The sequence below is a fragment of the Pinus tabuliformis genome, chromosome Q (assembly GCF_031772625.1).
Source record: "Pinus tabuliformis cultivar Carrire ecotype Pingquan chromosome Q, CPIR1, whole genome shotgun sequence".
In the NCBI taxonomy this organism is placed as follows: domain Eukaryota; kingdom Viridiplantae; phylum Streptophyta; class Pinopsida; order Pinales; family Pinaceae; genus Pinus; species Pinus tabuliformis.
In genome coordinates, this window is record NC_142296.1 from 699,052,624 (window position 1) to 699,070,103 (window position 17,480).

Below are 17,480 nucleotides of genomic sequence, written 5' to 3' on the forward strand. Positions count from 1 at the left end.
ACGTTTTTGATGATCTAAATGAAATTCACAGATAAATCCTTTTGGAAGACTATAAAAGGTATCTTCTAGGGAAACCTGTAGACAGATTTAGCACCTATTTTGGCCAAAAGGCTATGACAATGTCTATTTTGATTTCCTCTTGAAATAAGCGCTCTCTCTAGTATACTCTAGTTGTTGCCCATATCGATTTGGGGTGCGGTTCAACCTAGATCCTTCCAACATTTTCATAAAAAAATCATGGAAAAAAAAGTAACTAAGATATACTTATGGAAGAAATACTTGATGAGAAGAATAGTGATGATGATAAGATAGGACACTTCATCAGTAAATTTGATGAAACAAACAAGCGTTGTGTATCAGTTGTTTACCAATTTTCTATGTTCAAGAATGAGATCATGGAAATACTACCAGATTCAATGCCTTTCTTTGAATATTAGGCATGTACTGACTACAGGGCATGTCAATTGGTGTGGTCAAGGATTGTCGACTTCTAATTTATAACATTTATTGGAAGGGTGCACAAGTCCCAAGTGTGGAGAAAACTGAACAAAAATAGTAGTTACACAACCTGCAGATGTCTGAATATTAAACAAGGATCCAAGCTACTCAAAACCATAAATGCCACTGTTATTTACTTCCCAGAGGACAATGCAAATATTTTCATGAAGCCATTTTACTTCCCAGAGATGGAAGACAATGTGAGTATTGTCTTGAAGCTAACCAGATTATCATTATAGGTGGTAGTACTATGGATTGTTGTTCAAGTGTTTAGTAACAAGTTAAACTGGATACTAGGTATCACCAACAATTCGGGAATGGGAACCAATGGCCAAAAGTATTTTCGCATTCTCTTCAACAATATTGAAGTCAAGGTTTAACCACAAACATAATTTTGGTTGTCTGTTTACCTGAGACATGAACACTGCGAAATCCAATTAGCTTATTTTGTGGGGCTCCTTTGTGGGCTGTAGGGGACTTGGAATACAATAACACTACATGCCTCCCACCCATGTTATCATGGTTCCATAAAAATATGGAGGATATGAATTTTAACTTACTACAAGGGGTGTTCTCCACTCATACATGAGCTTTTCCTATTTTACCAAGGGCTTCAACATGCTCTATTGTCACTTTTAGATCAATCTTCTTGATGGTTGTGGAAGAGAATTCATATGTGTATGTTGATTAACTCAGTCCCTGACCAAAGTCAAACACTTTCTTCCCTATGTAAAATCTGTATGTACGGCCCGAATAGCTTGTATGATGATTTGGACGCATGTTCATGTTCATCATTGGTATCTTCATGAAGTCTTGAGGGTACAATGTGACAGGAAATATCCCACCTAAATAGTAAAAACATACACATCTCATCCAAGTACTTCAATTTTTCTGCAGTTGTTTTTCCTTTAATCAAAAGAAACTGATAGTATGCAAATCCCAAATTCACAAAAGATAACAACAAAAATACAAGCGAGTGCCAAAGGGACAAGATAATTCTAATGCTTTGTTCCATATTACCATTGGAAGCATAATTCATTTTACACCAGTTTTTTCTTTACTCAGCTTTAGAACTAAAAAATAATCAACAAAATAAACTAATAAAAAAAAAATCAACATGCCAACAAGGAGATGTGCAGTCATGAGGCATCCCTGGATTTCAAGGACATTAGAGATATAGAAAATGGTTATTATCAAACATTTTTTCTAGATATTTTTTACAAATTGTTGCAATAATGCTAAAAGATCCTAGTATAAACTTCTTTCAATTGTTGCAACAACTCATAATTTTGTTGTAAAAGATGCATTTGACTCTGAATTTAGAATTAATATTAAATTAATCACTTTAAATGTTTGAGTATTCCACCTTCTCCATATATTGTATTCGCAAGAAAACAAAACAAATTCTAATATAGCCTACAATTGCTACTTACATGAACTAAAAAATTCTTAAAATCATTAAAAAAATCACTAACATTGCCTATAAACTAAGCAAAAAAATCACTACAATTTCCTGTAAACGAAGTATAATCATCGCCATTCCCTATAAAATAAGTAAAATAAATCACACTCAAAATTTAAAATAAAATTTGATAACAAGTACTAAATAGAAAAAAAGCATGTAAAGAACGAAAATCCTACATGAAATGACCTACCTTAGAGATATTCCAAGCCGAGTTATAACTAGAGAAATTCAAAGGGGAAACTCCACAAGGAGAAAGGTGGTACCAGAAACTAGTCAAGGACAAGGAGAGAAGGGATAAAAGTATAGCCTTCGAGAGCCTTCCAATTATAGCATCAATCTCTCAATGGCCAAAAGGCCAAGACATAATTGTTGGTTAACTCCCAGAAGATCTGATGGATTCCAGAATGATGTTTTCCAAAATTAAGGAACAACTCATAATCACTCTGAATGGCATCTTCAAAAACAGTGCAACCATCGCCAATGTGTAGGGAAAATGGAACCTATAGCTTAGTATTTTTGTTGGGAGATTCGGCTAGGCCTTGGTGATATTGAAGAAGAGCACCAAGCACAAGAATTAGTCCATGATCAAGAAAATTGAAATACCAATTGTAGGATATTAGGTCAAGATTTTTTGTTACTTTACTCTTCTCTAATGACAATTGTAGGATATTGGATCAGAATTTTTTGTTGCAATTGTTAACCATGGTAGGACGTCACTAGGATTTTGGTTCTCTTTTTGTTTAAATTTCAGAAAAAGAAGAAGGTTTGTCTAGTGAGACCATACGAAAAAATAGTATAATGTCTACTGCAACAAATCCCATGAGGGCCTAAATCTATGTTTTTTAAGTTTATCCACTCTTCTTGCCAAGAAATTTAGACAATTTAACATAAGGTTATAGTCTCATCAAATTTTATGGAAAACCTGGATTGCTCATGGTAAAGGGGATGGCTACTATTTAGAAAATTTGAATATCGTGTGTGAATAGATGGGTTTCCAAAAATAATATGTTGCCCCTATTTTTAAGAGAACCCTAATTTCCACTGGTAGGATCCTATGAGTACATGTTGCATTGTTTTGTAAAAATAGCATCCCTTAGCACATAGATTAACAAACCACTCTAATTAAAACCACAACAAATGGGGAGGACTAAATTTAAGAACTTAGAGACCCTTTGGAGAGCTACCTTTCTGATAGAAATGAAAACCAAACGCTTTCATTGCTGCCATGGCCTTCTCTATTTATGTATGATGATGTCTCTCATAAACAATTTCACTTATCAAACCAAATATATAACATAAAATAATAGCTAAACCATGTGAATGATGGGAAAAGGAATAGTGTTGAAGTATAAAATCCCAATAGTATGCTTTGAAACAAAAATAAATGGATGGGATGATAAAATACCTAGATTATAGTCACCAAAAATAATCTCTACAAGTGCCTGACCACCAGCCTAACCGAGATAGTCTTCCCAAAGAATGTTAGACATTTGAGGATCATTTACTGCAAACGACAGATGCACTGGCCTGCAAGAAAGGATGACAAGCACCATAGGTCATTTAGTAACACGGGAAACTTGATACACTATTTCTCTTGTTGGCATGGTAGAGTCAATTTTATTTGGTATCGTTCCTCCTTTTCTTGGGTTTGGTCTAAGGAAATGACTACAACCACTTCATCCACTTTCTTTGTAGTCTCTCCAGATTCACCGAATAAATTTTTAGAAATGCATGCCAGCTCCTCAAACCCAGAGTAATACAAAGTTTCCCTAACATATCTCTGTAGGCCTTGAAGTGGTGTTATAGTGTGACATGGAAGACCTGGACATTCACAAGCAGTAAGAGAGAGGATAAGTACTTTTCACTACCTACACATATGGTCACACATTTGTAGATTATAGAATGAAATAGCTATTTATAAATGATTCACATGTGTAAATTGTGCAATGAAACAGATATTTATGAACATTTTTTTGTCTAGAAATATTGATCATAGTAGTTTCCTAGGAGACTAGTTGTATTGTTGGCGTTAGGCCGAATTACAAACTAATGACTTGGTCCATGTTTTCGACAAGGGAAGATGTTTTCTACTATTCTTGAGAAGCACAATACCCTGCCTTGCAGCTTGCAATGCCAATCTTTGATGTTCAACAGAGCACAAAACCTGAATTTTATTTTTTCCCTCTAGTTGATGGTTGAGATCACCATAAAAAAGCCCAAGATGCATACGCATAGAGAACAAATTGCGAAGGGATCTATCGATATTTGATTCATTCACTTTTCCTTTCGCTATTGCTGACATTGTGTATTTTCGCAAATAACTTCCACAGTCAACATCCATTCTTGACAAAAAACATGTGGTAATACTACTATCAGAAGGAGAAACAGTCATCTTATCAATAACCGTGTGGTACTCCTAGTATAGAGAAAACAAATCAACTGAAGACAAGGCTTTCTAAAATAAAATTGATGGATGATTGCAACTAGAGATAGGTTCTTTACCACTATTTTTTGGGCTTATAAAGGTGCATTGTTTTAAATGTTTATTGGGTGTATTGAAATATGGCCACCACATAAACCCAAGTGCGATATGCAACATGAGGTTTGGAAGTTCGAAGATGTGTATCTTGAGTTGACAAAAAAAACTGATTAAATCAATGTGGCCCATGGGGTTTTTGCTGGGTGTAGGATCCCCCCAAGAAAAGTGTTGGGGCTTAAAGCCCAAGTTTTGACTAAGTTCAATGTAAAGACTCCGCGATTTGTGGGCGAAGAGCATGAAGATGGTAAATGAGTCAGAGGGTTGTCCACCCTCATTTTTGTAATGTAAGGTCAGCTTGAGAGATCTACCCATGGTCTGCGGACCATGGGATTGTATAAATAGAGCGAGGCTCTAAGTGTAAAGAGACATTGAAGGATATCAATCCATGAAGCATTGAGTCAAAGTGTAGAGTCATGTCTTTGGGGAGTAGAGTAGGAGAAGGCTCTACAACTGAGTGCGCAGAGACCTAGTAGTCCACGGCTAAGTCTGCGAAGCCCTGCAGTTGAGTGCACAGGGCAGGTCGAGTCTATAACCATTGGAATCATTAATAAAGAGAAGTTTTACCATATTTTTGTGTATATTTTCTTGTTTTATGCATTGAAGTATATTGGGTATGAATTGTAAGTTTACTGTTTATTTACTACGCGAACTTATATGAATGTGTTGAATAGGTAAATCTAATAGAAGGTATATGTTTACAAAAAGATAACTAAATGTTATAAGAATATAAGTAAGATCCATGGTGTGACTTGGGGAAATGATGCAGATCGCTTCCCTAGTAGGGCGAAAGCCCCGCAGCCCCTAGTTAGGGCTGCGCGATGGAAAATATAACAGGGTACGAAGGCCTCGCAGGTTAGGGAAGTGTGCGAAGGTATTCAAAGTTGGACTAAATCAACCCCTTAGACATCTCAAGAATGCAGAAACCTGGTTCGAGCATCCCCCCATACCGCTTTAGGTGAGACCTCAATCTATGCTCTATGGACTGTTTCCGAAAGGGAAAGTAGTACAGGGATTTGTTTAGCTAATTAACTCTGAACCTAGGTTAGGCCCCAACAAGCCAACAAATGGTTCCATTGCTGGGACTGGAATCTGCATAGAGATGTCTGATGTTGTATCATTGGAATCAAACTAAGAAATAAATTGAAGGTTGGTTGGACAAGAGAATTCACGAGTTCGCTACATAGGAGAATTTGAATCCACAACTATCAAAAGAAGAGTGGTTAGACTGCCACCTATACACAGATATCCACGAAATTTTCATCTCATCATTCCATACTGAGCTATATGAGTGGATCGCGAAGTTAGCAGATAGCCAAGGAAGGTGCAAGCTCGACAATCCTATTTTGTGGACCCCAGAGTTGGTGTGTATATTGGAAGCATCGGAGAATAATCTTGCATGCATTGTTGATCATTGGCTCAATCGAAATATAGGAGGATTCATTACTGAGTTCATAGTAGACACTATGGTAAGCTACAGCGATGCTTTCTCAAGGGACCGCGAGGTAAGTACGTTAAATATATGAACACTTGGATTAAAATTCTATTGTGTGAAAAGTGGATTATGTGAATACATTATTGTTCGAAGCTACATGAAGTGGGAGAATTTACAGAAATGAAGGTAGTGCAGAACTAGAAACTAGCCCCTCGATTTCACCTCCATGAGGGGATGAGGAAGAGCTCGCGAAGTTCTCACAAAGAAGTGCGATCAATTTGATAAGGCAGAGGATTACGTGCATACCACCCTTACCCACACCACCACCAACTTCACCACCTTCACCCCCATCTTTGCTCATACCACCTTCGCCACCACCACGAAGCAATTTGGCAAGCATAATAAAGTTGTCAGTGTTCAAGGGAGTAGGAAATGAAGATCCGAACTAGTTTTGGTTAGTGATAAGGGCTGTATGGGAAGCACAGGGAGTTACAAATGATAACATAAAGAAAGAGATGTTGGTCAGCACTTTGCAGGATCACGCACTGACCTATTATATTAAGCATTCTATTGACAATCCGAATGCAGGGATCGTGGATATCCAAATTGTGCTAAATAGAGAATTTAGCAAGCCAAATTCAGAGGCACAGTCGATCATAGGGTTCAAAGAGATCACAATGCTACCTGATGAGACTCCTTACGACTTGGATCAGAGATTGAAGTGCACAATTTGTGAAGCTAATATGACTTTGACGGATGGACAACACCGCGAATGGTTTGTAGCATCACTAACGCCGCATTTAAGGAATGTGATGTCGCAACAGAGGTTAACAAATCAGGCAGAGGCCTTGGAGATCACGATGAGGCTGCATGAGACCCCGATACAGGATCCTAATTTAGGAGTTCAATAGATCCACACGTAGTTGAAAAAATTATGCCTAGAGATGCAGAGTCTGAAACATGATAGGGCGGCTTGCCCCAAAGTGCGCGAAGAGGTATGGTGTGTTAAATGTAAGGGTCAGGGTCATGACAAGGACCACTACCCAGTATTCACAAATTACCTCGTGGGAGGAGGACCGATGTCACTAATACCAGAGGCACAAGCGGGAACTAGCGTGGCACCTACTTTGTGGTGCGCGATTTGTCAAATAGGAGGAAAGCATGCTACGGAAAACTACCATTTGTTGCAGAAGTACACGCAGAATTCGCATCAGTTGTTCTGTAATTTCTATAGATCAGTGGGACACAATGAGCACACCTATAGAAGCTATGATCTAATGATGGATAGGACTCCTACCTACAGAGTTCAGGCCGAAACACAGCCCCTTGCCCAAAAATGCAGGAGGGGTGCTGTTGTGGCCAGCAATAAACCCCCTTCTTATTTAGTGTTATTAATAATACTAAATAAGTGGGGACCCTTATTCAAAAATTTAAAAGATTGATTAATGCTTTTATTTCCTATTTCAATAAAACTTACTATCATAAACTTAGGAGAATGCTCTCAAAAATCTAAAAAGACTTAAATTTTATGATAAGTTAGAACAAAATCACTCCTTAAAACATGTTGCATTGGAAAAAGGGTAATGGATACCTTCCCACAAGCGGAATTCTAAAATGCGAAATTGTGATGTGAAATCACGCATCAAAAAACCCTCATCGCATCACATGCCTTAAACATCACCTACGCTGAAGTCCCTTAAAACGCCAATATGCGATGGCGCATCTCGTGAATTGCATATCGCAGTAAACACATTGATAGATGCTTGCCACACATAAAGGAACTGCGATTTGTGATATTGCGATATTGCGATCTGCGATATTGCTATCTGTGATACTACGATCTGCGATATTGTGAAGCAAATCGCAAAATCACCTCATCGCAAATCTGCACGGCCTGTTGTTCAAGAAAGATTTTTTTATAAAACCGAGGCCCAATTATGTGCATTTATGTTAATTAATGAGTTAGTTGGAAATCATTAATAAAATATGGTTTTGATCTTATCAAGGAGCCATTTCACATAAGGTGATATATTTATATGTTTTCCACATTTAAAGCTTTCCCGTCACCTTTTCTTATCATCGTTCTCACCTCATTTGTAAACTGCAGGAGCAAATAACTGAGAAGTATACATAGCAGAATTCAAGATATTATGGGAAACAAGGGTAAAGCTCCCAGTTCTAAAGATAAAGAGATGACTTCCTTGTACACAGACACCACCTCCAACAAAGATGTCGGTATTACTACTTGGAAAGGCATGTATAATTTACTTGAGGAAGAAGATCCCAAGGTAATGGAGGTCACCGCTACTGCAAGCTCACACGGGTCTTCTAAGGCATCTATTACAGATCTAGCATGTTCATTCTTGCACAAGATAGTGTCAAGGCCCAAAATTCTCCCGTATACGGACATGGTTAAATGGATACTAGATAGTGCTAATATCACGTATAGAGAATTCAAAGCTTAGAACCAAGAACGTATAAGTCATTCTTTCCACAAAATTTAAGCTTTATATCCTCTAATAAAAAGCGCCCAAGAGGTGAAAATCATACCAAGGAAGCGAGGATTAAGAAATGGAGGCAATTTCCGATCCGCGACCAGGAAAAACCCCTCGATATGGGAAGCCTCAAATTGCTCAGTCACCTGTAAGCGCGGAAATTTGTAGGAAAAAGTGCTAAAGACGGAAAGTAAAAATGGAACTCAAAACCAGTGATATTTATCAGGTATATCATCAAGTGGTATGTAAATATCTACCAAATGTACAGCATCTACAAACAAGCTGGAGACAAAAGGCTCAAGAAAAGGCAAATCAATCCAAAGGTTAACCAAGTTGAATTGGGATTCTTACTAGGCGTACTTGGTAAAACCACATAGCTAGTGCATGACTCTCAAATGTGTCATCAATTTTGTCGAGAAGATGGTGCCAACTCTTACAGACTCCGTTTTCGTAGGACAACTAAATTCGGAAGTCGGCCAGCCAACCCTTCTCAAGCAAATGCTAAATGCATGCAATTTCAAGGAACAGATACATAAATAGTTAGTTAGTAGTTTTAGTTTTAGATTCAGTTTTAGTTTTAATTTTGCTTTATTTTTGCCTGAAATGAGGACGGTCATTTAAAATGCATCCTACATTTTTGTAATAAATTATTTTTAGAATTAGTTAGTACTATTTAAACCCTTCTCATGCATTTAGAGAAGGGTCTAGAAATTTATCAAAAACTTGTCCTCAGAACATGCACTTTTGCACCCTCCGAGGAGGTTTTGATGAATGAATGGAACAAGATTTATTGATATCTTTGTTTAATATCTACTACTGATGTTGCACTTCTGTACTCTTAGTGGATGTTGGATTGAGAAGAAATAGATCATTATTGCTAGAGCTCATGAGTAGAACTAGTTATAAATGGTACTTTTATCTCTTAACTATTTCTGCTTATGTGTTATGGTGATATTCATGTTCAGTTATTTATATATGAATGCTTAAATTCTTGAGTTATCATTTGGCACTTTTGTACGGTGATAGCTATTTATTTATGCTTAGTATATGAGTAGCTTACTATGCGATATGTTTTTCACAATTGTTTCATCTAACTTTTTATATGAAATGGTTTATCTTTATTGAATTATTTTCTCATAGCAGTTGAATGATCTTTATTACCAACTGTCATTTGAAATAATTTTAGATCGCATAACAGAAAGATTACATCCCAGGTTAGTTTAGAATTAGATATTTCTATTTATTAGAATACAATTGCACGTTGTTAGATTAGATTTAGAATAGAAAGCATTTTACTTAGGAATCATTAGGAAAGAAATATCAATTCTCAACACACACACACATATATTGGGAAACTGGTCCTATATCCTCAGTCGGACCCACTATACCAAACGGAAAAGGAACTGCTAACCAAGGTCTGGATCGAGTGGGTATCCCCCTTGTTGTAGACCTGATTTTCAGGGCTTCAACAGGTGCAAACCAGATTTCAGGGGCGCGGACAAGGTTGAGGTGGACAAGGACCTGGAAGAGGTCGCGGACAGCTGATATGTTACAATTGTAGGGTGCTAAGACATTATGCTTGTGATTGTACGATTCCAACGTGTCCATCATGTCTATATTGTACCTTGTTTGATCATGAGACGGAGGATTGTCGCACACTGATATCGAGGCTAAGCGACAAGGGAGCGCTCCAACCTCCCCCAACTCAAAACCTGCAGATGATGACGTCTGAGCCACGTGAGGAAGACCCCAATGTAATTACAACAGGAGATGATAAAGGCAAATAGGCTAAAGATAGTACTTGGGTTCACAAGGCTCTGACGAAAGGACCAAATTTTGATTTGGATCACGCTAAGGAAACCTTCATGGAAGCTAGGAGGAGCCTCGCTGCTGCCTCCACTTCAGGAAGCAAAGACAGACCGGAGCCAGAAATGGACCCGTCAATGCTCAAGATGTTCCTATAAACATGCATGAAGCTACTGTGTGACAGAAAAGTTGTAAAGGGATTGCAGGAACTCATAAATAGATGCACTGGGACCATGCTAGGAGAACTGCATATAGTATGGAAGATTGGAAAGCATGTGATAAGGATGGGAAGAGAAATGAGGTTGACCGTGTAGATTAGAGAATATGAGATGGACTAAATAATCCTAGACCTAGGGTCGGACGCGAACGTTATGCCAAAGCAGACATGGGAGCACATGGGAGCACATGGGGTGAGAAATCTGAAGAAGTGCAAGATGTCTTTTGAGAAAAATCCTTTCCTTGTAGTCGTACCTTTGGAACCTGCTGAGGGATCATGCTACACTGAGTTGGTGCACAACTATGAAAGCAATGATGACTTAGATTGCATATACAAGATAACCGTGCGAGAGCAACACTGGGTAAATCCCACCGCGGATGAACGAATATCATGGGAGAGAAAAAGCTCCTGTACATCGGATTCGGACGAAGGGATAGAGCGATGGTAGAACCAGTTACATGAGGTAACCATGCTGAACTACAACATGATGAAAAGATCATTGCATTGTGTATCAATAGAATTGAGGGATATGCCTACTTATGATTGGTTAAGTGAGGTAGATGCTTTCTTGAATAAATTTGAAAGAGAGGTGCCGGAACAACAATGTTTTGAGGCTTTGAAATGCGTACTACATGCTACAATCACGAGGTGGTGGGGCACGCACCAAGGAAGCTTTGAGGACTGGCACGAATGTAGGAGAATGATGCACATACATTTTGGGAAGCCTCAAAGGCAACTAACAAACAAGAATGATGGACGGGATGATCTGTGCACGCATCTGTCCAGGTGGGTATAGGCATATGGTAACCAACCTGTGCAAATGCACATTGACTTCATGTTCAGGAACACAGTCAATAAGTAGGTATTGGTGAGGCAATTGCAAGAACGGTCCCTCTAGTTGGGATGATGAAGTGTGGAAAGAACAAGTGTGTAGAAGGTTACACATGCAGAAGCCTTTAACGAAGTGTGTGAAGCACTGAACAGGGTATATAATGCGTAGAAGAGTGATTGGGACCTGCACGTACCAACAGTTCTATGGGCTTATAGGACAACGTGCAAGAAACTAATGGGGTAGACGCCTTATAGGTTGGCCTATGGAGCAAACACTATAGCCCCAATAGAGTACAGTATGCCTAGTCCGTGCATAGCAGCGCCGATAGATACGACGGTTCGCGGAGCCTTGGAAGAAGGGATCGTGCAATTGAACAAGGAAGAATGCTTGGGACTTGAGGAAGAAATTGGACATGGTGATCTTAGGCTCCAAGAACTCATGAAAGAAAGAGTTTGGTTAAGGGAGAAAAGTGCTTTGGTGGAAGCATAAGTCAAGAAGCTTGAGGAAGAAATAAAGAAGGATTTTCTAGATAAGAAAATCGGGGTGATCAAATAGGGTTTGCACGACTACAGTGAAGAATTTGGTGACTACCACCGAGGGATGATCAGCTTGATGCCTTGGATTAGACCATATATTACTAAAGGGATCACCCATGGTGGTGTGATGCAGATGATAAAGTGTGCAACGTAGATAGTAAAAATAAAAGGCGAAATTTTCCAGGAAAAGTGATGGATGATTGGTTCAAACCCTATACAGGTGGCACGACCACCTGACTAGCTAGGGGAAGTACAGTCTTAGCGCTCCACGCAGTTGAAAGGAGGTGCAAGACTCTAAACTACTCTACCTGAGAGCTGCGTGATGTGGGGTCTACACGCAGGCGCAAAGTGTCACAAGGTCCGCGACCACGTAAGGGGGGCTGCACTACTGCATGGGTTGGCTAGAAAGCAACTGTTGTAGTCACTATTCATGATGTGATGCTTGACTTGAGACCAAATGGAGTGGACGACAGGGATTTAAGACGAGCTTTATAAGAAATATTTGGGAAAATCTACCACCAAGGGAGCATTAATGGACCGAATTTGGGGGGAACGGTCGAATTCAAATTCAAAAGGCATTATAAATTACAAAGGGATGCCCAGTAAACAAAACTTGGCCACTTGTGAATTGAGTTGTCGTGCGCCCCGAGTATTCCAAACCGAGACATGTTTTTCCTGTGGAGTGTTGGGTGCTAAAAGGTGTCTTTTAAAACTCCTAATTGCCTCACATTAATTATCAACCTGGGTAAGTCTTTTCATTTCAAGAGTGTACATAGTATGTGCAAGCTTATAAATTTAGAGAGTAATGTTTTTTAAGTTGAATTGTAAAACTTGATACAAGAGTAAACGGATGCATTTGTAAAACTCAAGCTATAATTGTTAATGGAAATATTACATCCAAGCATCAAGACTTAATATTCAAGTGAAATCATAATCAAATCTAAAGTAAGCAATTCAATTGAAAATAATATCAATCAAGAGCATAATAGCATTAACCAATCTCTTTTAGCTGATTCTATATGAATCACACTCTGTTCTACTTTAAGCAATTCGAATGGAAATGATGTCAACCGAGAGTTTAATATTATTAACCAATCTCTTTAAGTTGATTCTATACTAACCACACTCTTATCATAATCAACCAAAAATCAATGTCTTGACTGATAATTAATTCAACCTGCAGTGAGCACAAATGAAATCAAATGGCAAAGTTGCGAAGTACATGAGATCAGAAAAAAGGAAAGTAAACTAATTGTAATGTAAACTCACAAGAAATCAGAAGATATCAAACAGGGTAAACTTAGCAGAAAATGGAAAAACATCAAACCAATTAGTCTCGCATGAAATAGAAAAATATAACACAGAGGATAGTAGTTTAATCCACCAGAGGCCAGGCCCTAGCCACCAGCAAATACTGTTGAGCTACTTTAGAGAATACGAATGATTAGCAACGTAGATTATGTATTAACCATTGAATTCAATCCTCATTACAATACGGTCGTCCTTCAGAATAAGATTCTATATATTGAAATTACAATTGAGGTCCCAAGTGAAAAGCTAAATCTCTCCATTATCCCCTCTCCTCCTATCCTATCTCTAATTATCCCCTTCTTTGATTTTTGTTTTCATTTAAATACACAGAGAACGGGGAGAAGTTACAACAGAGATGATTACAAAATGATGCCCATAACAAAATTGGATTTATCATAACAAATTGATTAGCAAGATCATATCTGAAATATCTTTCCATTAGCGTTCAACAGGAACAGGTCGAATTTGGTATTACAACTGAGATAATTTGGAAACCGATCACAACAGTGAATTTGAGATAATCGTCTTCAGATAACCTTCAATTTCTCTTAATATGGACCAAATTTGGGAAAATTGCTCATTTTAAAACTAATTCGGTCTGTTCTTGACAAAACCCATGTTTCGGATTTTCCAGATTCTTCTCCATTTGCTCAAAACGTCCAATGCAAAACTGTCATTTCTTATTCCAGTGAATTTCTGAGTTTGAATATGTAATGATGAGCTGGAGATCAAATCTGTAATCTGAAAAATATCTTCGAGGCTAGAATGGTGAGTGATGTTACAAAATATTTATTAATAAACCATCATTGTTAAAATCATGCATAATAATCATCAATTTATTAAAAACAAAGGAGAAGAAATAATATTTATCCATAAGAGCATAAATAATTATAAAATGGAATTATATGATGAATCATGATAAATGACATGATAAACAAGGGTAGAAATGGATGAAATATGTGTTAAAAAATGATAATAATGATGACATATTAGTGGCCCAATACACCCCCAAATTGAATATATTGCATGTACTCATGCAACCCAAAGCCTCTGTATTAATCAAGAAAGAATACAAAAGTTGTTCATCCCAACTCATGAAATGGATGGAACAAATAACTTCTTCCTCAAATAATGAATATTCAATTTTAGCAATGTTGATGAAGGCATAACAATTTTTACATTAACATTCAACTATATGTATATGAAGTTGCAGCAAAATATGATATAAGTAACAACAAACTTCATTAACCATTTTCTCGAAAACTACAAACCAGATTTTGCTGAAATTTTGCAAGTAGATTTCTACTATATTAATGCTTCTATGATCTAAAAATCAGATTGTTTTGATGCACTGATCATAAGATAAAAACAAAATGGTTGTAGTTGACAGTGCATGATGTCTAAAATTTTATGGACTAATTTAACTTGAAATTTTTTGGGTTTGTGTATTTTAATGATACCTCTTTGTTATCCAAAAATCACAAGAATTCAGTTCATAGTTTTAAATATATACACAAATCAATGTCTGCACTGTATAAAAATGAAATTGTATGCCTTAAATGAGAAAGAAAGTAGAAAACATCCATCATGTGTAGCAATTCCTCCCCCAAACTGGAGAATTAGCATGTCCTCATGAAGTGGTTGCTACCATCTGTTGAAATCTATGATTGGTGTAAAACAACATGGAATAAGGGAGGTGTTGAGAATGAATAGGAAGATCAATGGATGATAAAGAATATTAATGGCATGGTCATAATAAATAAATAAATGAAAGGAACACTCCCCCAAACTGAAAGAATCCATGTCTTTGAAAAATGGGAAGTGGGAAAGATGTGGAATGAATGATGATAAATAATGCTTAATAGATTTTCATGAAATTCTCCTAAATTTGTAATAAAGTAGAAAATTATATTATTTTACCTCAAGTTTAACCTCCAAAAAAATGTGGAATGACATGTATGGACTCGCATTTGTTGAAGCTGATGTAGGCTAAGTTGATGCTGAAAGTGATGCAAAAGGTGGAATCCAGGCAAGCACATCATGTCTGAACAATTGTTCACATTCACTAGTTTCTAGAGCCTCCTTTGTTAGTTGCAATAGTGTGGCCTTGCTGTGAATAGAGTTCCCCCCCCCCCCCCATACTTCTTGTTCTCCTTTAAACAAATCACTACGCTGCATGCAAATTTCTTGAATCCACAGTTTTAGTTTTGAATAGCAATAGATAAGGCGCATGCAAAATTTCAATCAGAAAAAACTTTTGAATAACCTTCCCCCTCCAATTAGAAACGGGTGAATTCATCACCATAAAGCATAGGAAAAGTGTTGTTTTGATGGCAAGGCAAGGGAATGAATAGTACGACAGTAAATGAAGTAGAGTAAACATATCAATAATAGGACGGTAAGAGGTATGGTTATAATGAGAGCAGAGTGTGTAAAGATAGTTATGAAAAAGGGATAGGATTCTTTGGATCAATGATAAGTTATGCGAAAAAGAAAAAGGACAACAATATGCCAAAAAGATGCTTTGCTGATGGTATTCTAGCTGAGGATGATGTGATTGATCAGAAAACAATTTCTCATGCATAAAGGATCAAAACAGGAAAAAATTAAGGAAATAACTTCTCCGATAAAAAGAGAGAATAAGAAGAGAGTATTATAGTAATAATTGACGATAAGATATAACTTCATACCAAAAGCATAGCCTGTGTTGCTAGCAGGCATCCATAGCCTTGGCAGGGTTGCTTTTTAACCCATATGAGCTAGGATCCTCAATTTATAAATGGAGAGTTTCAGTGTTGTTCTACAGAAGAGATTAGTGTGCTGGCATGGTAACCAGATAACCACACTACCATTCACTGGGATGTAGCAATAGTGATCAGGCTGGCTCGTGATGAGACCTTCTATTCCAAGGATATTTTGGCTATCTAATGGATCATAACCCTGTGCAGTGGCCATAATGGGAATTTCACTTTATTACAACCTTATGAACATGGTAGGCTGGCTCTTAATAAGACCCCCTATCCTCCATCTGCAAACAAAATTTTGTTGTTATTACACATTTTTATGATAAATAAAGGGAGGCTCAGTACTCCTTAAGAGTAGGGATGGTGGAAGAAGTTGAAGATGTCAATGGAAAAAAAATATACCCATAATCTCATTTATTACAGACAGAGAATATTATAACCAGGAAGGATGGAACCAACATGGTATTAAGATGTATCATGTACAACAGAAAACAATGCAGTAAAGTAGTATATAAATAACTATGTCCCTTTTCTTAAAAAGAACCTCTCATCTAGAAGCTATCCTATTAAAGATCATAATGTGAATAATATTAACTCACTTCAATAGAATCCATAATTCTTTTCCTCATAAAAGTAGTGTACTTCATGCCATGAAAGGGAATCAGTAAAATGCGGTTGAGATGAACTAGGAATAATCCCACAAGAGGAAGGAGGTGCTATTCACAACACACAAAACTTCACAAGAAACAAAAATGTTGTTCCGAAGAGGGAACAGTGAAAACACTCTAAAAGTGTTGTTCCCTAGAGGGAACAACAAAAACTCAAAAAAGAGCTATTCCCTAGAGGGAACAACAAAAACTCTAAAAGTGTTGTTCCCTTGCGGGAATAGCAAAAAAAACTCGAAAAAAAAGTGTTGTTCCCTTGAGTGAACAACAAACTCTAAAAGTGTTGTTCCCTTGAGGGAACAGCAAACTCTAAAAGTGTTGTTCCCTTGAGGGAACAACAAAAAACACTCCAAAAAAGTGTTGTTCCCTTAAGGGAACAAAGAAAAACACTCAAAAAAGTGTTGTTCCCTTGAGGGAACAACAAAAAAAACTCCAAAAAAAGTGTTGTTCCCTTTAGGGAACAACAAAATCTAAAAGTGTTGTTCCCTTGAAGGAACAACAAAAAACACTAACAAAAGTGTTGTTCCCTTGAGGGAACAACAAAAAACACTCAAAAAGGTGTTGTTCCCTTGAGAGAACAACAAAAAACACTCCAAAAAAAGTGATGTTCCCTTTAGGGAACTGTTGAAAATGCAACAAGATGATGGAGCTTAGTGGAAAGGAGTTGTCTTAACTAAGTGGGCCCGTAGGCTATTTTTGGCGCAAAGTCTATTTTTAGACTGTCTATTTTTAGACATATGGATCATGGTCTATGAGTTGCATGATGCTATTTGTGGATGATTGGTCATGTTGGTAAAAATAGATGGACTTCTATTTTTAGACATATGGGCAGAGTATATTTTTAGACTGCCAGGCTAAAAATAGAACAGTCAAATATTATTAGCTCTTAATAATATTTGGACTATAAACATTATCTTATCCTCTTGGAGCACTTCAGTTC

General features: G+C 37.3%; 1 pseudogene; it reads right to left on the reverse strand.

Moving 5' to 3' along the window:
• Nucleotides 1–746: 746 nt before the first annotated feature.
• LOC149221463 (putative beta-D-xylosidase 6) overlaps nucleotides 747–17,480 on the reverse strand; it is a 36,904-nt pseudogene continuing 20,170 nt past the window's right edge.